Genomic DNA, 24,991 nt, shown 5'->3' on the forward strand with positions numbered 1-24,991 from the left:
AGAAGTTGTACAGGTAAGCATCATAAGGAGTAGAATTAGTATCCAGAGAATGCAGGAGGAGAAAAGAAGGATGACAAGAACAGTATAATTTAATAGGTACAGAAAGAATCAGTATTTGTGTTTTCAGAAAGTTCCCTGAATACTCCTTCATCTCCACAATCCAATTTCTGTGTTAAATTTTCCATTTCCATGCTATATATAACAAATCTTATCCCCCAAGTTTCTGAAGCTAACTGTCAAATTTCTACAACTGTTTCCTTTCTTCTACGTACTTCGGTTTTATTGAAAGAACTCTTAAAAAACCCCTAAAAAGTTAGCGATGGCTTTACAAATGAAATCCCAATTTGACTGCATTCCATAACCATTCAGTGAAACAAGGTGTTACACAGTGCCATTGTTCTCAAGAGTTTGGAAGTGAAAGTACAGAAATTATGTGGCATACCAGCATGCATTAAAAATCAGTGTCTACACAGTTTATGGGCTAGAAGTACTGAGGGTTGTTGAATTTAGCCTGTTTAAGGGACTAGCTACCTAATAGAAGCCCAGACACATTTAAAGTACCTTCACTAATTGGTATTTATTATTATTTTAAAAGGAAGACAGAATAAGAAGCGGCACTTGACACATGGCTTGTCTATGGGATTTGGCATATGTTACTGGCTAGCACAGGAGAGCTGCCATTTTCTTGGCAAACCTGCAGTGTAAGACTAAGAGGTACAATTCTTCAACATTTACTCCCCCTCTTTCTCCATATATGCTTAATGATGGCATTGAATAAGGGATTTTCACATAAAACTCTCCCAGGCTTTGGCTGCTAAATGTTGTATCACGATCAGCACATTATTTAAATATAATTATCTATATTCAGCTTTCATAAGGGAACAAAAAAAAAAAAAAAGAGCAAGAACTTGTCATTTAATAGCACGTCTGCTTTAGAGAAGGTGTATAATTATGCTTTTAAAATAAATTTTGGTTCCAAATCTAGCCTTAGCTTAGAGACAGGGCTCTTTCCAGTGAGGAGATAGGAATCTAGGTACAGGTTGCTGTAGAATAGAGCTATCTCCTGCATGGTCTGCTATGTTGAAAGCAGAAACAGAGCAACAATTTAACAAAAGTGTACTTCCACAAGAAATTGTATCTGTTGTGCTATACAACAGTATTGCTTTTGGACAGACACAAATGAGCAAGAAAATAGTATTAACTCTTGAAAGCCAATTAAAAGAAATACAAATGTCCATACCAGCTAGTGACAGTATTTTAATCTGCACTTTGAAAATCCCTTATGTAGTTTTGTCTGTCTGATGTTTCTGAAGTGACCACCTCTATAAAATAGTAATGTAGAACAGGTGACTTACCTTTCTGACAGTTAACATATTTTTACCGTGAACATAGTATATGAAGTACTCCTAGTACTAATAAGATCTTAATGGAAATCAGTGGGCACTTCAACTGGTTAAACAATGAAACAGAACAAAGAAAATGACCACCTGAGGTATTTTTTAACCAGAAAAAAAATTAAGAAGCTGTTTTAAATCTGCATTAAAAAAAGCACTGTGAAGTTGGATATCCTTCAGCTTATAACCTATACAAAGAGATTTTTCACTAACACAGTTAATAGGTTTTTCTTCTGCGTTATCTAAGTTGTATTATTATTCACTAACACAGTTAATAGGTTTTTCTTCTGCGTTATTTAAGTTGTATTTTACCTAAAGAGATCTACAGAACTAAAAGCCAAATAGTTAAATTCTTACTATGTCCTTGCTCAGGCAAATTTCATTATGCCCATGACCATAAGGATTTGGTCTCTCATCTACTACTTAATTTCAGTTCACAAATTCAGTTTTATCTTCTACTATTCCATAAAAATGGGCAGTGAAATAACAGCAGCAAATATAAAAAAGCAAACTTAATCAATGAAGCAATCTACAGAGACCTTGGTTCCTTGGAAAGATACAGTACAGAAGTTGTCATTCCCACAGACAACTATTGAGGTTATTGGAAGTAATTATAAATAACAATAAATGTTTTGATATTTTGAAATTAACACCCTATGCAGGAAACAAATCACAACATTTAAGTATCCACATGGGGATTCTATGTTAGGGAATGGAATAGGGTGAGCTATCATCACTAGTCACTGCTCAACCTAAAGAGAATACTGAATGGTAAACAGAACGTGTTTGAGGAAAGAGGCATCTATTGCTGCATGACTTTTTTACTTGCAGGTGAATGGACTTCTTGGCTTCTGAAGGGAAGGAAGGAGTTAAAGCATCACTTTTGACGATGCTCTGATACTCTCTATGAACAACTAAATCCATTGCTATAGCACCTCATAACCATAAAGATGGATAAGGGCCTCAAGATGGGAGCTGTCAAGCTCCTCATGTGACACACACCTGGCAGCCCTGCTGAGCATTCCGACACCCATCTGAGCTGTGGGAAGGCTGATGTTACAGGGTTCTGGGAGGATGAGGCCAGGTATGCAGCATCACAGTTTATTTTTTTTAGAACGGTGTGGTGCTGCGAACCAAGGAACGGGATTAACACAATACTGAACAAATACAATGTTTTGTTCAAAAGGAATGGTTTCAGCCTTTGGGGAAAGCCTGTCCACTGGGGCCTCTATATGGCAATCCAGCAGCACTCCTTTTGGAACAGAGAGATGACACGAGAGGCAAGCCCATGGAAGAGCATGAAGACACAAAATACACCCCTCAACAGGAAAGAGGAGCTCTTCCTCAACTGCTGGATTACTGTAAAAGCCCGGTGTATTGAGGATTCACAACAGACTGGCAGCTTGGAAATGCTTTGCACAAAAAAGAAAGACTTTCTGTAGAAATGTAGAGTAGATGTCTGCTTAGCATCAGGATGTTTAGTGGAGGGGGGGAAGTTGCGTGGGCTTTCCTCATGAAGCATCTCCGTACCTTCCTAACCTTGCCCTTAATTCAGGATTCATGCTATAAGCAAGTTTCTTCTCTCAGACACTTCCGTCAACGAGTGCCAGCCTGCACAGCCAGTGCTTTAAAGGTATTGATCAACACACTTCTCATTAGAAAACACAGCTGAGTCTCTGATGTCTATTCTTTAGAGAACTTGTTATGAGCACTGTAGTGACTATTTTTGTAACAGCCACATCTCCTCTATTCACTGCTACATGCAACAGCGTGTATATGGCTTTATGGGGAAAAAAAGAACAAAACACTGAACAGTCATGATCAGTAGTCTGCAGATGTTTTGGGCCAAACTGCTGTGAGCCACTGTAATCCTTATAGACAACTTTCAACTGGAAAAAAAAAAGTATAGGTTTAGCCAACTTTTAACTGAAGGTCTGATAGCCAAATAGCTCTGCGAATTACCTGCAGTTTGAGCCTTCTAAACAATCAGTGGTACAAAGGTGATAATGTGGAAGCCGCTCAGATAAAGGGTTTTCTATCAGATTTCCAATTTTTGGCAGAAGCTTAATGCTATGGAAGGGGCTAAGAATGAGATTCATTGGACTAATTTTAAATGCCTGTGTACACATACGTAGGTAGGTACCTATATGAGGTGATTCATCAGATCCACATTAAGCATTTGTTTTAGAATGAATGCAACTAGCACCTTCAATGTGTTTATCTCTTCCTACTGAATAGAAAAAAAAGGTCTAGAAGGTGAGCAGAGATCTTTATTATAGATGCATAAAGTTAGGTGACATTAATCCTACTCTAGATGACCTAAAAGGATTCTGGTCCACTGAATTTTTAAATTCAGCATATATAAAATTCTTATGCACATAAGACCTATTCCCCTCAAATATCTTTGTTTTTTTCCCTGCAGATATACAATCTTGCTAGATATTACTTTACTAGTGCTAATGCTTTTGAGGTCAAAGCAAAAAAAGACTTCATTCTCATACAAAAATCAAACAAGAAATGGCACACAAACAGTATGCAGTACATTTTGTGTACTTTTCCAGTTAAATGGGAACCAGCTGTGTTTTTTAAGAAACAGCTCCATGGTGCAAGGCAACCTGCATTCATTTATAAGGGCTGAAATACTCAGCTGAACTACAGATTTGAATGGCTAAACATCCCTAAGTAATTTATTATAGTTGCTGCAATTCCTAACAGTGAACCATGAAACTAACATGAAGATTCACGATCTATAGCTAGTTACATGCCAAGAAACATAGACCATATCTTCCATATTAATATATGCCCAATCTGATAACATACATAGCTTTGTTATGCTAGGGTAAGAACTAATGTGAGCCTTGCTCTTCATTGTTTTAAAACGTCAGTACAGGTAATGGTTAGGAAGAAGGTATTAGCTAGCATTGCCAAGAGTTATCTGTGCATGTGCTGGGTTGGGGGAATATGATGGAACTACAAAACCACAATATCAGCGTGAAGAATCAGATTTCAGGTGGGGAGATATTCTGGATAAGGATATCCTGTATCCAGACAGGATACTCTGTCTGGAGGACAAGATCAGGAAGAAAAAAAGCAGATGGGGAGGAAGCAGCAATTGCCTTAGAGAGCTCAGAGTTCAGTTAGAGAAACCAGTTAAGCCTGTACAACCAGAAAGATGGCTTCGACTGTGGTGGACCCCTCCAGCTGCTCTACCAAGAGGTACCTGGTGGGCTACCTTGACTCAAGGACTTCACACGGGGCCACTGGATTTGAATGAGGGGTTTGGCTCACTGAAAAGACATTTTATGGGAGGGGGCTAAGCCTCAGACATCTTACAATGGAAAGATAACCCGGTCAGGTGCTTAACAATATTTTATACTAATTCTTTGTATGGCATCTTTGCATTTACTAGTCCCTAAAAAGACTGCTTTTAACATTGTGGAGCCTATTTATTAAGAAAACAGGTATCACTTTCCTCCTTCTCGAGGATTCCATCTTAAATATTTTAATTTTCCATCCTTGGAACACAGAGTATTTCCACCGCTTACTGCTGAAGCAAGATCTAACACAATTACGGTGCATACTTTGTTTCCAGGCAATACTCATATCATTACAATACCCATTTTCCTCTGAAATTGCAATGCATGAGGTTGTCTTAGAAGACCTTTCTTCTTATCTCACTACAAGAGATTTGGCTTAATAGAGTTATCCTTCCTATTACACTGCTTCCACTCCCAAGTTAACTGAAGTTTGCATTTTGTGATGTTCTGCATTTTGACAATTTGATTGATATGTTTACAGCATCTACAACAGCAGTTTGTAGGTAACAAAAGCATTTCAAAGGGAAAGCATGCAGTTAGAACAGCAAAAAGAAAATGTCTAGATAACAGTATCATGACAACATTTAAAACTTAGGCTATACATTATCCTGTGTGGACAGAAGGATGCACCAGCATTGTCATAAGGTTTCTTCCAGACCTATTTGCTAGGATTCTTCAATGTTTCAGTGCAACGTGTAGTCTAGCTATCAAGCAGTCAAGATATCTAAATGCTCCACAGTTTAGCTATCCTTAAACTCTTCCTTAGTATTTAAAAAACAACTGTCCCCCTCCAAGACACTTTTCTCAAATCTTTAAGACATTGTAACCTACTAGACAGGTGCAACATTTGTTGTATCACATATCTTTTCAGCAGGTTCTGGTGTAATAGCTCAACTGTCTGCATGTGACTACCTTTTCAAATCATGCAGTCATGACTCATCATGGAAGTATGTATTGCAGCATCCAGAACAGAAGAGCTTGAGCTTATTGCTGTTTCTTCTTGGGCAGTGGCAAAAACAGTACTGGAAGGAAGGGATTTGCCTTTTTTGACAGCAAGATCATCCACAACTGTGTGTTACCAAATATTAAATATTGGTTCCTACATTTGCTTTTAATAAAATCAGATTACCTCTTGCAAAAACAAAGCTGCTATAGTATAATATGCTTCTGCTAAGGTCTCACATTTCACATGCAAGCTTGGAGTTTGCCAAGAATACCTCCAATGACACCATACTTTTCAGTATTTGCAAAGATAAATACCACTGGGCTAGCCTGGAGACCCATGAACATGAGACAAGCAGATTTTTAATAACACAAGTATTTGAACTTCTTTGTGCCACAATACATTAATCAGTATTTCATTCATGGTATATTTGGTCAACTTTTTGGCTTGTCAATAATAAATGAACTTTTCCATGCTTTTTTTTTTCCTGTGGTAGGCATTTAACATCTACTTTACATTTGAATTAGTTTTCCCAGCCACAAGACATTCTGCCTTTCTTTTAATTACTATCTAGAAGCTACAAAAAAAAAAGCGTAATTTGGCTGACAGCATTTCAGTTTTTATAACTTAAAAGCAGTTCAATTTATTATATCTCACACGATAAATTCACATTTTATATTGCATATCGTTTCACTTTGGTCTTCTCTTAGTCTCAGCCTTACATTTTTCAAGGTTTCCATCATTTTTGCATTCTGTTCCCATGTGTACACTGACTACTTCAGAGTCTAAGGACTGCCTGGCTCTGTTGCTATGCAACAGCATAGCCTACTTAGGGCTTCCTGAAATAATCGTCTCAAATGTGCTTTTTTTAGACTTGTTTCCAGCAGGAATACTTTACTGTTTCTTTATAATAGACCACTGATATTATTACCACAATATTAGACAGTGGTCACCTGGGAAGTTTTGGTAGCTACCCACGATGACAAAAACCAGCTATTGCTTGCAAAATTCTGGACATAGCTCCTGCATTAGCACAGGGAGGTAAATATCTCAAATATTGCTATATGTTTGCCACATGTTCTCCAGGTATATGAGAGCCATACATTTATAAGGAGAAAAAAAACCCACCTTAATTGCTGTTTGTCTTACTTTATTTCGTTCAAGGGAAAAAGAGTTCTCTATTTAATGTAGACTAAGCCACCAGTCAGAAAAAAAAAACAAACCCTCTTTATATGAAGTCTATTATATATTTAATCAGCTCAACAGAAGGAACATATATGCAAATATTCCATGTTGCAATTCATTATAAAATAAGTTGATTTCAGAACTCTTTAGGACAAGGTTCCACATTTTTAAAATCACATTACAGATGCCATGAACTGGGGCTGCATTTGCTTTTTGAGATACCTTCGAGCAGACCTTGAGAAACTGTCCTGTGAAACATTCAATCCTTCTAGCCTCAAACAGCATTTTTCTTGTTACAGCCTTCTAGTGCTTCTGCTGCAAGGGTGGACCAATGTGTTTTGTTTTCTTATTACTGGCTTATTTGGGAATCTTAAGTTAATTCATTTCCGTAACAATACGTAGAGCAAGATAAACACAGGGCGCTTGTTAAAGCATCAATCAATTCTAGAGGGCCAAATGCCTTACTATGCACCAGCTGAGGGATCAAAGGAAGGAGGTCTAATAGTACAAAAGAGATTTTAATGAAAGGAAGTATTTTACCTCATATTCTTTTCTTTTCCTTGTCCACCTTAGCGTGCTCAGCAGCAGTTATGTCTATGGATAGCTGTGTGTCAGTCCAGAATTGGGGTAGAAAGCAGAAGGATATTTCCCAGACCCAGAAAAAATAGGAACAAGGTTTAAATTAAGGCCCTTGCAGAGGCAAGTCCACCTGCAGTCTTTTAAAGGAAGAGGGGGAAAAGAGCAGCAATTTCATATTATTTGCACAATCCTAAGTCTTAAAGATGACTTTTGCTTGAAAAGAATAGACTGTGGTAGGCACAGGAATGGGTTTCTCAAAAACAAATGCATGATGTGGTATAAAGGGGTAATTTTCCATATCCATATGCGTAGCCACATACATGCATAGTAGCCAAGCTATCCAAGAATATGATTCAGCAAGGTTTAGTGAGTGTGACTCTCCCAGAGCGATGCATTTCAAGTTTCTTCTTTAAAACCACCACAAAAAGTACAGCTCAGACTCAAACTGGTATCAATACTGTTTTGAAAGCAAAGAGGTCAAGACCTGAAGAGCAGCAACATTTGGAAGGATCTCCTTTATGGTAAGCAAACAGTCTGAAACCTGAAAATGATGCATGATCAGATGGAGGAGAGAAAAGCATTAATAAGGAAATATTTTATAATGGGAAATCCTTTAGTATGTTCAGTTTGCATTTTACACTTTGCAGTATTTATGGGCATTTAAAAGACAGGTCAAATAATTTCTAACATTAAAAAGACAAAAAAAAAAAGCCCTCACATTTGCCATGATAAGTTTGAAGATGGGAACCTTACCGACCTCTTTTGCATGTCCATGTTTAAAAAAAGAATCTAATTAAGCAAAGAGGAAAAAAAGCAAAACAAACAACAATCCTTCTTCCTGAACAACCCTTTGTGACCTAGGATAATTTTGAACACTTGGGATTGAAAAATCTGCTCTTTAGAGAGCTGTCCTTAACAATGCTGAACAAGTTTCCATGTGCTGGTACCAGATGGAAACTAAAAAATGGCTTGCATATACTAATATTTAATTAGCAATTGTGCTGCATTACACAATCTGTCCATGACACTCAGATTTAAGATGCATTTCTAGATGCGCACCCAGGTATCCTGACGAATATGATCCCAACAGCAACTGAGGAAGATACAGGCTCGGCAAACCACAGCTACTTAAAATCAATGCTAGTTACAGCTTTGAATCTGAGCGTCAAATATTGCTTTTGTCCTCAGTTTCAAGCCAAACTAAAGCTCAGTTACTTAATTCTTATCCCTCTGATGTCCCAATTCTTCATCTAAAAGAAGAAAGGGCCAAATGGAGGAAGGTAACAGGGTGAGCAACTTACAAGAGGGGGTGGTGGAAGCATATAAACAAGGTAGAATTTTCTTGACTCTCACAGAGCTCGATTTCAGCCAACCGTAACAAATTGCTCAATCACTTTAAGAGATGGCCTATTAAAAAAGCATACAGTAGACATTTTATACTCATGCCAAGAAAAGTTATCCAACCAAACTAACACATATTTTCTGCAGCTCAAGCTCTTAATTCTAGCTCACAACTCTCCCTTTCAGAGCAGTTGCCGAGTACTCAGAAATGTTAAAAGAGCCTAAGAAGAATCTGAACATGCATTTCTTCCTACATGCATAAACCCAACAAAATGTAATAAAGTGCAAGCTGTGTTTTCTGGATATGAGCATAAACACACAGGTATGAGCAGAAACAGAAGAACTTACAGAAACCCTTACTACTGTACAAAGTTCCTGAGAGGAATTCATGTTGTCAGACCACATGAGTGCTTCCATACTTGACCCAAATAGCTTACCTGACCCTTCAGAGGCCATGCAAAGCACAGAATCCCTCATTTTATCTACCTGCTGGTGTATTATGGATAATGAAAGGAAGTACCAACTGTCTGCTTACAGTAAGAAGGAAATATTCTGCCCACATATGCATAAGACTTCCAATTCTGAAACCCTGGCAAAGAGGAAAAATCCTTTCAAGAATAAGAATCACCCACAGATATGAGTTTCTGGATACCATTTTTTCCATAAAAGGTAAGCTGCAGGTATAACCTCAAAAAGGAAGAAGATAACTATATAAAAGATGTTGCTCCAAATCTAAAGCAAGAGAAAAACACACACGCATCTCTTATAGTCACTATAGAATTCCCTTGTTCAAGTAAAAATTAAACTTTAGAAATAAAGAGAACAAAAGAATTAAGTAATTGAGAACCGATGAAGAGAAAAGACATATAGGCAGACTGTGGTAAGAAAGTGCATAAAAATAAACTCAAGTGGACTCTAAGACTGAGCAGGAAGAAACAATCAACATTAAGTGACTCCTGGCAAAGAAGAGAAAGAAACCTCCTTTATAACTATTACTCCTCCCAGCAAAGATCTTGGGATGCTGACAGCTACCTGTAAGCCTCTACCCCATCCCAACTAAAACTGTCCACCTTTGGACCTAGATGAACATGGGAAGGACCGTAATATCAGAGAAAATTAGTAGATACCAGGAAGGTTTCCTATACAACAGTTTGAGTATTCAGGGTCAGGGAACTTTGAAAATGACCTCATCTATCCATGTATATATACATAGATACACCTGCCAAGATGGGTGCCATTACATATTCACTCCATCTGCATAACTACTTATATCTAGACGTACTTACCAGTACAGTCTGTGAGCTTAGTAGATTTTCTATAAGCTGTACAAGAACTGCCTCATATTCCAAATGTTTGTCTATTTTTTAAAATTATCTTCTGGTACCTAAAATAATTAGCTTTAAAGAACTACCTGTGATGGGTTGACCTTGGCTGGCTGCCACATGCCCACCCAGCTGCTCTCTTACTCCCCCTCCTCAACAGGAAGGGGGGAGAAAATAAGATGAAAGAGCCAGTCAGTCGAGATAAAGACATGGAGATCTGTTACCAATTACCAGCACTGGCAAAACAGACTTGACTTGGGGAAAATTAATTTACTGCAATTAAATTAGGTTTGGATAGTGAGAAACAAAGACAAGTTAAAACAACACCTTCCCTCCACCCCCTTCTTTTTCCCAGGTTCAGCTTCACTCCTTCAGTTCCTGACTGCTCTACCTCCTCCCCACTACCCAGCAGCCCAGGGTGATGGGGAATGGGAGGGTGCAGTCAGGTCAGTCCATATCAGTTCTTCGCTGCTTCTTCCTCCTCACACTTTTCCCCTGCTGCAGAATAGGTCTTTCCCACGGGGTCCAGCGTAGGCTCTCCCCAGGCTGAAGTTCTTTCAGGAAATACCAGGCAGCTTCAGTGTGGCACATACTGGCAGGCAAATACCTGCTCCACAGTGGTCTTCTCCACAGGCTGCAGGGGAATCTGCCCTGGTGCCTGGAGCACCACCTCGTCCTCCTCCTCCTCTTCCTCCAACCTTTGTGTTCCTTCTGCTGTTTCTCACTCTTTTTGTTTCCTCCTCCTCTACCTATGTGGTGGTTTTTTTGCCCTTTCTTAAATATTGCCCTTTCCCAGAGGCATTACCATCTTAGCTGCTGGGCTCAGCTGTGCCCTGCAGTGGGTCCATGGAGTCGACTGGAACCAGCTGCGTCCGTTGTGGGGCAGCCCTGGCCTCTCCTCACAGTAGCTGTGCCCTGCAGTGGGTCCGTGGAGTCGACTGGAACCAGCTGCGTCCATTGTGGGGCAGCCCTGGCCTCTCCTCACAGAGGCCACCCCTGCAGCCACCTCACTGCCAACACCTGGACACCAACACCCAGTATACTCACCAATGCAATTCATATTCATCACAAGATACTAAGTGGATATAAATGGCCATGAGAAGCACTTACTATGCTTTCCAATGTTCTTCCTTAAACTTCACTCATTGCTGAGACTGCCCTTCTGTCACTTTCTTTCACTTCAGACTGCGAAATCACAGGCATGCGATGATCTCATCCATTACATGTCCCTGATATCTCACAGCTGATATGAGGCAGTCCCTTTCCAAGTGAAGGCTATGTGGCAAGTATGTTAATACCATGAGAGAGAGATAATAAGGCACTATTCTCTACTTGCCAGTCTTTATCATCACAGACCAAGAAAATCTCTGTGCTCTCAAAGATCATGATCATTTTAGCCATGATTTTATAGACACCAGAAGCAATGTGGTTTTCCCCAAGACTGAAGCCCTTGTTTTACATGAGAGAGGACAAGGAATCTTTTCTCTGTCATTTTAAGTGACTTAAACATGACATTACCTTTGACATTTTTAGGTTTCTATACCAAGAAAGGTAGAGGAGGATTATATACTGGCTTTTCAAGCCTATAGGCTACTTCCAAGAAAGCATTCACTACAGAAACAAAATTACGAGTTTTTTTTTCAAGATCACACCACATTATTCAGTTGAATTAATGCCTCTCAGAAGAGCAAGAAGTGCCCAGGATGCAAGCACGTTGCAAGAGGTGACCTGTTTGCTTGTGGGTTAACTCTAAGCATTGATTAGCTTGTTTAAAAAGTAAATACTCCACAAGAACAACCGGTAAAAAGAAGACACTTGCCCATATGCAGTAACATGCCAAGTTTGGGTGAATGAACACAGTATGTGGAGACTCATATTTTCAGTTTCAGTTGACCAACATGAGATACTGCAAAGGACCTCATGCTTCAGAAATTAGAAAGAACCAACGTTTTTAAAAAGTATCTTGGGATAAGCAGTGAAATAAACTAGCAAGCCCAAGGCTCTTATTACTTCTGAAAATTTGACTTAATGTAGTGTTGAAATGTAGTACACCACCCATGAAATTTGAAGATACAGTGCAAACTTCAAGACCTGAAGTTGATGAAAACAACACTGATTTCAGCTAAATCAGAAATTCACCCATACTATAAAAAACATTAAAGGAAGAAAGGGGTGGGGGGGAAGAGACAAAGACATTTTTCTTTCTACAACTAGGCAATTAATGCCCACATTTTCCAACATGATTATTTACACTGGATTAAAAGCTTCATTGAACATGTGCTTCATAGGCAACCTTTCGGTAAGTAAATTTTATCTTTTAGTGCAATGTCATTGAAATTTGCTGTCCCGACCACCAAAAATGATCTTTTCTACCCTTCCCTTGAACAAAATTTTCCATTGCTACTACAGACCTCATACCTACAGGCTCCTTATGATCCAACAGAAACAGCACCATTATTTTCAAACAAATAGTACTCATGTTTGCATAACAGATAATATTCCATATCTGTTTTCATCATAGACTCCAATGAAATCAGAGCTGAGCTAAAAATGGAAAGATGTATCTTCAATTCAGAAAAGCTTTTCAGCACGGTCTGAGTGAAATAACATTCAGATGAGAAAGATCTTAACTGTACCCTGCTCAGCCCTCAGTGTCTTTCTATTTTAAATCTTTCTTTCCAAAATGCTCCTCCTCTCCCTAAGCAATTTGTTCTTTAACCCTCTGTCAGAAATGTCTTTAAGTACGACTTTCAGAATCAAGCAATTTTTTCCCCCATTGTATTTTGCCACTCTTCTTGCTCACCCCCCTACAGGGATTATTCAAATATTAATACTGAAATATTAAAATCAATGAAATTTTAAAATATTTAATTCTATTATTAATTATTAAATGTAATTTTTTTAAAAAGTTTAAACATGCAAAACACTGAAAGGAAAAGAAAATAATCAAGAATCTGGAAGGCTAATTGAAATAGAAAACTATTTCCCCAGAGCTGACCTTTGGATGAAGACTCATGCGCTCTGAGCACTTCACTTCTGTGTGAAGCACTGCTGAATCCACATGTCTTGACATGTGTCCCCTCCTTTCCACAGAGCTATTTTGCATGATGTCATTACTGGAATAACACATTTCTATCCAGACAGCAGCAATCTACATGTGCCAAGGTGTTTTTTGGGAATCTTTACAAATCTTGTGTGCCAAATGAGGTAAACTTATCTGAAAAGTCAAAGGGAATTTGGCTATTTGACTGAAACTCCACATACATCACATTACATAACATGATGATTCTTAAGTCCATTAAAGCTATTTTTAAGTAAATTATTCTCCTGTTTGGCATACCTGGGTATACCATTTAAGGAACTACCAAAGCTAATAGGTTCAACAGAAAGTAAAAACAAACTTAATCAAATTTTCCCCACAAAAAATAAATACAGAAGGATTTTTTTTTTCTTTTCTTAAAAAACATACAACTGGACTGAAGAGAGTGTGTAAAGGTGCACAGGTTCTCTGAGTCTGACAACTGAAAGAGGATATTATTTGAAGACAGGATTAAAATGAAGAGCTATGCCACCTTCATGACAAAAACAGTAGCACAGAAAAAGGCAGACACCATATTCACCTTAGGAATATAAGCAGAATGAAGTGGGTTGCTTATTTTTAAAACAAACAAAACCCCCACACTCCCAGGAAAAACACAACCACACCTCTCCCACTCATCACACACAACACCAAACAAATGCTTCTTACCCAATGAAGCTTATTTGAAACATTTTCAATCAACTTTCCAGTTAGATGATAAGTTGAAGAAAAAAGAAACAAACCCCAAAAGACCACCACACAAAAAAAACCCCAGATAAGCTAAACAAAACAAACCACCACCTCTAAGTTGATTGAATACAGATGGTGATTACGTTGCCAACAAAGGCAAACTGTTTTAGTCTGATTATTAAGCATGTAATCAAATACTCCAGTGAGCTCTAATGTTACCGCATGAAGTTTTTATGAAGCTGCATAGCATTATGTCTTTCAGATGCTATGACAGTAGCAATCAAGTATTTCAGAGCTAAACCTTATGACTCAGACAATTTTTGCTCTGTTCAGCTTCATATTAGGTTCTTTCTTCTGCATTCTTCCCATTAATCTTGGGCACTCTAAAACCAACAATAATAGGGCAGAGGAGCTCCAGAGACAGAACCATGCCTGATAACAGATAAGGTTCTTTCTTAGAAACAAAGGGCTAATTAGGTACATCTAGAAGAATAAGTATCTTTAAGTCAGCTCACATGCTTCATTAAGAAAATTACTCTTAGTATACTATAATAAGGCTGAACATCTTTTTCCTTAAAACATAGAGACAAAACCATGCTATGTTGCAAAGCTATTTCTATTTGCTGTGAAGAAGTCTCGAAAATATTGTGTTGATTGTGGTTAACACCAAATAGATCAGCATAGAATTTAGTAGCTATAATCCTATGCTAGTTTTGTTATAAGAAAGCAAGAATTATAAATAGGTAAAAGCAAAGCATAAACTATAACAGTGCAGGATGATAAGACAAAAAACCTGTGCTCTATGTAAAGTGATTACTTCATGTTATGACACTAGGAACAGTGCTGGCAAATATACCATCTTTTCTGATTCTCCTAAAAAAAGGTGTCTTCTCTATCCAGAACAAGTATTTTTCACTAGCTTTCCCTAACAAGCCCATGCAGAAGGACTTCGGCAGTTGTTGGAAGTGAATACAGTTCAGGAGAAGAAGCTACAAGGTCTCCTAGAACAGTGTTGGCAACATTCACAATAAAAAAAACCCCACAACACAAAAAACCAACAAAAGTCATGACCTTCTAGACTCTTTGCTTGATTTCTGTTGTTTCTTGTCCCACACCAGTACAGTTTGAATGATATACAGTTATTAATTTAAATTAATTTACTTCCCAGGGTTGCTTTAGATTTCACAGATTTCAGCATGTGATGGAGCTTTTCTTGAATATCTTCTATGTGGGTGGATTTGATAGAAGGATAAGTGTAATTTGCAATGCCTGTTGTCAGATATCTGTGTTTTTTTCTGCACCAGAGTAAGGCACATTAAACAATGACAAACTCACTAACACCTAAATATGGAATTGCTTATTTGGTTTGTGTCTCATTGTCTTAGTGAGAATTTCACTTTGCGTGGCAGCATAAGGAAAACAGAAGCAATGTCTTCACAAAGAACACTATGGTCATGTCTTACAGGTTCAGAATACCAGCTTGCCATAGCTCCGTTTCTCATGTAGAAGTTTGAGAACCATATCGTCTTGGCACTTGAGTATTGTTCTGCTGCATTTGGACACTTTCTGTGGGGCAGGTCTAACTGAAGCTCTGTCTCTTGCATGATCTTAGATCATCTCATTCCTGTGAAATAAGCAGTGAGTGACAGAAAAGTTTGTCTCGTGCATAACACGTAGAGCTAGAAGGACTTCCAGAACTGCTCATATATTTTACTCCAGAGTCAATTAAAAACAACAAAAATAATCTAAGAGGCATGATCCAGAAGTGGAGGCTTCCTGTTTTTCAGCATACAAGTCATAAGACTACAGAGTCAGGCATCCTCTTGTCTGCAAAAAGCCACAGGACCAGAAAGAAAGCAATTGTGCTTGTACACAATAAACCAGTTTCAACATACCTTTTATACTGGTGATTCTGTACTCTGCTTGGACATAGGTTCAGGTACCCTGAGGTTGAGGACAGTCTGGAGTCCAGGTCTCCTCCTTCCTTGACATGAGGCTATTATATGGAAGATGAGCAGTAAGATTCTCATCTTCCCTATCTCCACACAGAAGGTATTAAGTTAAACTCAGATCCTAAGTCAGGACTGCTAGGTCTGTCTAGGCACACCTAGTAAATCAACAGATCTCTTTGAATCACTGAAAAACTTTGGCTGGAAGGGACATCTGGAGTCCATCAAGTCCAACAACCTAGCTTGCTCAAAGCTAGGCTAACTTCAAACTTCAGGCCAGTTGCTCAGGGACTCCAGCTGAATTTTGAGTATCTCCAAGGATGGAGGTTCACCAGGCACTTTGGACAACCTGTACCAGTGCTAAACCATTCTTGCAGTGAAAGATTTCCCTTTCATATAGTTGGAATTTCTCTCACTGCAACTTGTGACCATTGCCACCTACCCTTTTGTTGTACACCTCCAAGAAAAGTCTACGTCATCTTCATAATCCTTCCTTGGGTAGTGCAGTTAAATCTCCTTGGAGTGTCTTCTCCATACAGAACAAACCCAGTTCCTTCAGCCCCTGCTTGTACATCATGTGCTCCAGCCACATAATGGTTTTGGTAGCCTCCACTAAACTTGAGTTGGTATGTCAGTATCCCTTTTGTACCCAGGGGTCCAAATGACTGCAATGGCACACTGCTGCCTCATTCTTAGTGAGTTCAGGATCAGAGAGTCCTAGTCACTAGATCATAAACAGTCTTAGGTGAGAGACAGATGGTATGCACATAGAAAGACTCTGGCCAGCACTTCTAGATGCTTATAGTTTTTAAATAAAATAGGTAAGATTACAGTCTTGAATTCAGTCTCCTAAAAGGTACATGTAATTCCCAGATATTTTCTTGGCTTAAGAGCCCAGTCTCATTAAAAGCACTGTAGAAGCAAAGGGTACTGGTTGACAGAAACATTGTTTAATCCATGATTAGTGACTTTAAAAAGTTGTCACTATCACCATGGCATTGGTGAAATACAGCCCTCAACTTATACACACAACTGAGTCTTGGCAAGATGATTCCCTGACATTAGTTTGGCCTACTCTAGACTTGCTTGTTCCTGATATATGATACAAGTAACTAGATATTTCCCTTTTAATCACACATCTGCACAGAGTTTATAAAATCAGATTTTAGCTCTCTACTTGCTGGAGGATAACAGCCCAGGTTTAGACTAAAGTTGATACTTCTTTGTATCCTGGTACAATACAAAACGTTAACATTACAGGCCAAAGCCATTAATCTAGAAAGGATTAATCTACAACACTAATCCACAAAGGATGAGAGTTCTAACTCTTCACAAGGCAATCTGTCTTCTCAGCTTGTGGTCCCAGGCAAAGACTCCCTAGGTATCTGCTCACAGGCCTAAAACTTAAGCAGACTGCCTGCATGAACCAGGCACTGAAAGATCCAACTGTGAGATCAAGACAGCATGTTTTAAATTACAGTCTGTGTAATTAGGCACAGTAAAGGCCACCTTCTTTTCTGCAGAAAGACCTGTTAATTACTTTGCTGTCTGCCTTCTGCTGCCATTTCTTGTCCTGAAGGACAAGCTGCCATTTACTTCTTTCTCTTCCCACTGCTCAGACTTCAGAGCCTATTTCCCCTTTGGAAAAGGGGACCAATATGTACTCCTCCCCTCCCCGATCCCAATATTCAATTAGGAACATCCCCCTTGATATTTTTTTAAGCCCAAAACAGTGCTACAAATTGAGTAACCATTAAGATTTGATTAATTAAGGTTGCAGAAAGTAGAAGTATAATCTGATACAAAATTAATGCAAAGCGTTCTCAGGATACCAGCTTTAATTAACTTTACTGGAGAATTTTCACTGGTTGAATTCTCATCAGATTCTACCCATACAGTCAAAAATATTTAATTTCTCAAGAGAAGTTGAAGATTTGCATATTTAACTCCTAAATTTGCAAGAACACACATTCTTTGGCCTTGAGCTTGGTGATAGCTGAAAGAGAAACACCGCTATGTATTTTGCTACTAAAATACATACATATTCTATCTAATAAAGTTTTACATGTACATCTTATCTACAAGCTGGGTAGCATACTGCAGAAGGCAGAACGATGATCTCCATTATAAACTGGCACACGAAAGAAAGCCTTAGGAATACACAGGGCAAGCAGGCATTGAAATAAGATCTTATTTTAAAATCAATTTTTGAAGTAGTAAAATAAAAAAGTAGTAAGAAATTCCATCTGTTAGCAGCATCTGGAAAAAATGACATCATAATGCATTTTTGCAGTGAGGTTTCCTCATTAGTATATTGCAATTATGAACTTTTAAAGCCTTTGAGTGAGTTTGTTTTTGAACTATGAATTTGTAAAAGAAGCTAGGAAAAAAAAGCAATAGATGTATAGTATGAAGCAATCACTCAGACATGGTCCAGAGCACATTGCTGATCTTCATCTCTGTCCTTTGAGAGAGAACTAAAAGAAAGGGGAGTGGTACAACAACAGTGAGCTGGAACTACTAGAGGCTGAAGACAAAGGGTTCTACAAAGGCAATTCTCATATGGAGTTTGGCCACAGCACTGAAAAACGAGAAGTTTATAAATTAGGGGGTTTTTTTTGTTGGTTTATATTTCTAAAAGCTGCTTCTCAGAGACTCCTCAAAAGATCTTACTCATTATAATTGGTGACCTTTTTTTGGCCTTTCTTCATCTTGTGTTTCTCATCCCATTTTCAATAATTAATTTGAAAGACCCGGTCAGCATCCTCTGACTGCAACTTATACAAGAGGTTCTCTTCATGCTACTAGATAACATGCGTATGGCACAGCTGGCAGTCTTCTGTTTTCACAGCAGTCAAGTCTTCATTATATCTACTACAAGAGAAGTAGGCTAGATAATGTGACATTAAGACCCCCTCTTGATTTTTAGGCAACGTGCTGATGTCTGGAAGAATGTGACCCTATTGTAGATGGAACAAGGAGCTGTAGCGGAGAACAGTCTGTACCAAAGTTCAAAATGCTCAAAATGCAAAAAGACAAATAAAACAAAGTTCATATTGTCCAGTACAAACAAAGTAGAAAGAACCAAGACACACAATGTAATCACAAGGAATTAATGAGGTGTAAAACATTTAAATGAGGCAAACAAAGTGATGAGTCATATGGAAAGACACTGTTTCAGTGTTTCAACAGTTTCACAGTTATCCAGCAAGAAAGTTATCATTTTGGTGATTTTTATACATAAATTTGCAATGAACACGAAGACATGCGTTACATATAAACAGCCAAAAAAGCACTAGTCATACAGGTCTTTAAGATGGCCTGGGAGAACTCTTAATCCTCTTTGTGCTGTCTTTGAATTCATCTAACAAACATGATTAGTAAGCCTTATGAAGAGATATTTTGGGGTACTGTTGACAAATTTGCTGTATTTAAACAACATTCTGACTACCAACACTTTTGAACAAGTAAACTTAATTTGCATTTCTTTGGTTTCAAAGTTTTATTTTAAGAGAAAGATTGAATGTTTGTGTGTCAAGGTAAGTTATCAATAGGAAAACAAATTTTTCCATTGGTAAAATATGGAAGCTCTACGAAATCATGTAGCTCTCCAGATATTCACAGCTCTTTAGAGCACTCTGAATTCTGTTTCTACTTTCTACTGTAGGAAAAACTTCCCCCTTGCTTTTCTTCCTTGGTGTGGGGGGAGGTCAGGGAGGAGAGAGAAAGGTAAGGGAACACCCACAAATATCGTAGACCATTGCAGAGACTGAGCAAGAAAGGGAAAACCAGATATTTGTCATCAGATAGATACTCATTGTCAGATCAATACCCGTCAGCATTTTCTGAGCAGGTAAGACTCTTGTAACTACTCCATCTTTTAGAAATCTTTTTACAGTGAACCCAGAAGCAGCTGTTTACAGTCTGAGCCAGTACTGATCTAAGCACCACCATGAACTTGTTGGGAAGACATTCATCACACCTATATGACAGGTACAACAAAAGTTCCAGTGGGTAAGACATAGGTATGAAGGTAACACATCATATGTTCTGCTGTAACTACCACCATGTTGCCTGGCATCTGGAACTAACTAGCAAACCTGGCAGGTAACATACAAGAGGTGTTTGAGTTGGCAGACACAAAATAGCATTAACTTCAGTTTTCACCGAGTAAAATACACTATTAAGCCTATTTCCTTTAGCCAAACTTGTAACCTCCAAAATATATAAAGCCAGCATGTCAAGGTCTCTGACAGGATCTTTTTTTTCATTAACCATCAGTGATTTGCATTAATTATAATCCTGTCCTTCAAAGCTGTAAGTGAAAAGAATATAACTTTTTCTACTGTTTTGCCTGGGATTCATATCAGATCAATAGACCTTGGTAACTAAGTCATTATATTTATCCTTTTTGATAAAAGACATTACACTAGCTTTCTTTTGACTGCTGTAGTTTCCTTGCTATTCCAAAATATTCGAGTGAAGAGTACAGGAGCATGGAAGAAAGAATGGTGGACTGTTTAATTTAAATTTGGGTGGCACTATTGGTGGTTTTTTTGAGCAAGTTGTACCCAACAACGTTGGACAAACAAATTCTAATCTTTTTGGTAGCTATATAAGCATAGTTACAGAAACAGACTAGCAAATTGGTCACAGATGTCATTAGAAGATGAGAAAGATGCCATAGAAGTTCCACAGAAATAAGTGGACTTCATCAAAGGCTTGTAGAAAAGTCTCCCTTGGAGATAAAAATTTCTTTCTTGCCTATGTCTTCTCCTAAGAAGCTTGAGGAAAGAGTCAAAATTATTTCAGTTATTATATGAAGTATCTTGTCAGAAAGGCACTTCAAATAGTGAAGACTACAAATGACAAGTTGGTAAACTACTTTCTGAAATGAGTTATTTGAAGTAAAGCCATTTCAGCTCCCTCAAAGCACCTGGCAGAACATTTGCATGTTGAGACAAGCCGCAGTGTAAGTATGTACTTTTCCTTCTGCTTCAGCTAGATGACAAAGCACCAAGCACATCCTCTTCCAAGCAATTGTGGAAATAGAAATTACTTGCCAAAACAGGTATTTTCATCAGAAGGCTAGGGCTAAGCCATACTGTCTGCTAGATCCTGCTGGAGCTGCTCCAGCAAATAAAAGGGCTGGAGTATTGCTCAGTGCAGATAGTAGAGTAGCTTCTGTCATTTTGAGATGAGAAGAAACTCAAAAAAAAGCTTGCCTGTAGAAAAAGCAGCAAAACATGCCAGTCAGCGAGACCAAAAAAAAAAAAAAAAAAAAAAATATCCTGGTTACGTTGAAGTTGCATATTTCACAAGTACTTTGCAGACTGTCATGATTAAATGTCAGGATGAGACCTAGGCATTCCCATTCTCTGCATCACCATTCCAGTTTCCATGGAAAGGACAGCTACTTGTGCACAGTCCAAGGAGGTGTGCTGTGGATGATTCAAGTGCAGACAGTGAGGCACTCAACTTGGCATTTTAGAGCTTATTCCAGTCTTGGTTAATTCCTCTTGTGTTCAGAGACAAAAGGATTTTCAGAGGATGACAAAGGATCCTTCAGGAGTAACTGGTTATTGTCAGATACAGCTGTGTGCATATTTCCCAGGTGAAACCAAGCGAGTGACTACAATGAAAACACATTCTGGCTTTTAAGTTCTATGTGAAACTCTTGAAGCAGTCAGTAAATAGGGAAGGAGAGACACAAAGAGAAAGTGACCTACGTTCTGCTTTGGTTAGGTTTTGAACAATAAAGTGCTTGAAGGAAGAAGACTTGAATTAAACTTGTGAATAGTTAGCCCTTTCAGTTAACAGACAAGCCAACATTCAGCAAGGCCTTGCATGCAATCCTATTTATAGAAGCACATGGATACTGACTTCATCTATGTCTCACTCTCAGATGTCATCTATGCCACCTTAAGTAACAAAAAATTCTAATCAAGTATGTCTAAAACCACGTTCAAGTGTAGAAGAGAAGAGACCCTTTTCACAGACAGCTGATTGTGGGGAGGTACATAACAGCCACTTCAACAATTTGTCTTTACTCTATCCTTAATAGGCTTCTTTTCTATCTCTCTTTATACTTGATCACTTATAAACTGAAGACCTACGATTCAATGCTTTCAGTAGCTGAAAGGATTTGAAGAATCTTCTCTTCTGATTCCCATTTTACATGTTAACTTCCCACAATTAATGTCTCTTTCTTTAGCTTGCTTTTAACTTTCAAAGGCTGCTCCTGCATGGAATAAACCCTTATGCTTTTCTATTTAATCCTACTGAACCTTTTCATGCTTCCCTGAATACTTTTTCATTTAGTGATACATCAGCTGGGTTGAATATAAACAGCCTCCATGCCAAATGTAAGATTTTAGCTTTAAATGAGCTGGTTAGTTGGAGAGAAAAGTAGGAACCCAAAAGAAAAACAAAACAAAACAAAAAACCCAACACAGATGCCTCTGTTCTTTAGTTTGTAAGAAGTCTTTATGCCCAAACTATAAGATAGAAGCACCTGACTACCACCCAAATACATACACATGCAGAAAAGAAAAAGGAGAGGAAAAAGTTCGGAGTAGAGAACACAGCTACCTTTACTTTCGGTTACTCAAATTTTGCTATTACTAATCTTTATAAAAGGAACTACTTCTTCTCTCATATTGGTCTCACACTCATTAGTTCCACAGAAAAGGCACTTTGTGTGGAGGAGGAGGGAAAAACTCATCCAACTGACATATCAACATTAGTATGCATATACAAATAAGAAACTTTCAAGTCCTATATTTGACTTGTCCAGAAAGACCTTCACTAGATCCACCCTCCCATTATTCTGGTGATAGTTAACTCCTATTTATTTTATCCTTTCCAACCTGTCCACATCTATGTCCTTACTTACAACAAGAATCTCTTAAGAGAGACAACCCTCACTGAAAATAAAAGCCTAGTATTTCAGTCACTGTTATCAGAATGTTAATTACTTTTATAAATTACCACTATATAGTGAGAATCAACAAAACCGAAGTGGTAAACTATGACTTCTTCTGGATTTTCATATCACAACTTAACACAAAATAAACACATGTAGAGAATAAAACTATTGAAAGCCTCTACAACTGTTACTATGAAAGCCATGATACTCCAAATTATTTCTGTATATCTGCCTTTCTTGACAAGGCCTTCAAATGTGCTCAAAGAATAGAGAGAAATTACAACACTTCACTGGAATTACTGCTCTCTGAGCAGAACAGGACTACTTCAGAAAGGGGGGTGGGAAGTTGAAATTTCTTCAACAGGACAAGCGGCAGATATGATTAAGTAAGTGTTTGAGAAGAGTGTCACAGAAGGAACATCAGTTGAAAGACAGATCTCGCAGGATGCACAGAAAGCTTCCACTGTTTTCATCAGTTTGAACAGAGAGAAGCCAGACAAATTAGCTGAAAATCTGGCCTGCCTCAGCAGCGACCAGGGGAAAGTCAGGTAAAGTAAAAGGCTTCTAATAGGAGAATTTATTTTCTAAACAACGTTCAAATTACCTACTGGGAAACGGCACCTAACCCACACCAATTCCCAGACCAAGTTTTGGACTTGTTCAGGAGAACAAGTTGACACAAGCCAAAAATGTACCAAAATCTTTGGCAACAGTTTAATAGTCATATATGAAACTGTTCTAGTGCTCAGCAGGATTCACAGACACTGTTTAACTTAAAGCAAAGATTGCAACTCCGATCCTGCTGATACCTGTTCCATACAAACAAAAACCCCTCAAAACCCCCATACTTGTCACCAAAACTCGTACAAAAATAGAATTATGTAAGAAGATGCTGAGAGCAGCCCTGAGAGGAGAGTGTAATGAATCACTACTAAGTGCAGAGACACAGGCAACTGCTCCTCTCAGGAGGAGCTGGAGAGAAGAGCTTACTTGCCAAAAGCATGCCTAGACACCAAAACGAAGTGCTCAGGTGCTGCCTAAGGCTCAAAGAACACACGACATTCAGTAATTGGCTCAGATCACACAGCCTAGAAAGCAGGGGAAACTTGGAATGTTTTTGGCACTTTTTCCTCCCACTGCGGTAGGAAATTAATGCAACATACTACCACAGGAAGATAGGCAGTCATTTGGATGCTGACCCCAGAACAGTGCTAAAATTTTCTTCTTTCTAGAATTCTGCCTTTGTAGTTTGCTTAAGAAATCATATGCATTTGTTTAAGGTATTGCAATCTGTTAGTCTCCAAATAAATGTATGAGACAGTAGTTAAGAACACATATTTATAAAATACTGTGCTACCAAGAGAGACCCAACTATAAGCTCAAAAATTTTACTTACTGACAAAATTCAGTAAAAAAATATACTTGCAAAACGAGTACCAGTGCCTGGCTTAGCCAGGCCAAGAAGGCTAGAGGAGGATGGAAGAACAGAAATGCTAACAAAGAGTGGACTTGGAGAATCTAGTAAACTTACACAAAATACATTTGCATAGTGTGTTGTCCCACTAGAAACACTGCTTAAGAAGCAGAGCTGCAGTCTGTAATGGATGAATGGCCTTCAAAAATTGCTTCTATGAGGCACAAAAGTGATAGGAAAGAATTTTCTGCTTGGAAGGAAATATCATGGTTCAGTGTGCTGCAGCAGTCATCAGAAACCAGTACCTTTTTCTGGAGATTAGCATAAATAACTCCCTGATCTGCAGTCTTATCAGCTCTACAACTGTGGGAAAACAATGTTTAAATAACAGCTTTCATCCCCTACTTGCAAATGTTGTCAATGAAAGTGGAAGTGCTGTAAAGTGTTTTGAGGTCTCCCATGATGAAAGGTGCTACATAAATAATACATTTCCCCAGTATCTGAGAAAAAGAGGATAACAGAAATGCTTCATCTTGCTCTTTGGTCTGTAGAGCGATTGCATAAATGTGCAGCGTACAACTGAAAAGTATCTTCCTCTAGAGTGACAATTAGCTAATGCATCATACCATGCAAAATATCTTCATGCAATTCCTTCCTTATGTGCTAATGAAATTATCCTCCATTATTAGCTTTCTATATTTTAAAAGCCTATTGTTACATGAACATATAATGAATACTAAAGTATCAGTGAGGAAGTGATGTTACATGCTGTTGTGGTTTAACCCGGCAGGCAGCTAAACACCACACAGCCGTTCGCTCACTCCCCCCCGCCCAGTGGGATGGGGAAGAG

At 38.4% G+C, this 24,991-nt stretch overlaps 1 protein-coding gene across 2 annotated transcripts in view; it reads right to left on the reverse strand.

Moving 5' to 3' along the window:
• PKIA (protein kinase (cAMP-dependent, catalytic) inhibitor alpha) overlaps positions 1 to 24,991 on the reverse strand; it is a 42,609-nt gene that overhangs the window by 10,191 nt on the left and 7,427 nt on the right. Inside the window, exon 1 of one of the 2 annotated variants that reach the window (XM_009272389.1) lies at positions 7,380 to 7,400. The exons of the other annotated variant lie outside the window; for it this stretch is intronic. The gene's annotated coding sequence lies outside the window, so the exon portion shown is untranslated. Of the gene's footprint in view, positions 1 to 7,379; positions 7,401 to 24,991 lie in introns of those variants that run through there. 2 annotated transcript variants of the gene reach the window in all.

Source organism: Aptenodytes forsteri, unplaced genomic scaffold (genome assembly GCF_000699145.1).
Source record: "Aptenodytes forsteri isolate BGI_AS27 unplaced genomic scaffold, ASM69914v1 Scaffold206, whole genome shotgun sequence".
Lineage (NCBI taxonomy): Eukaryota > Metazoa > Chordata > Aves > Sphenisciformes > Spheniscidae > Aptenodytes > Aptenodytes forsteri.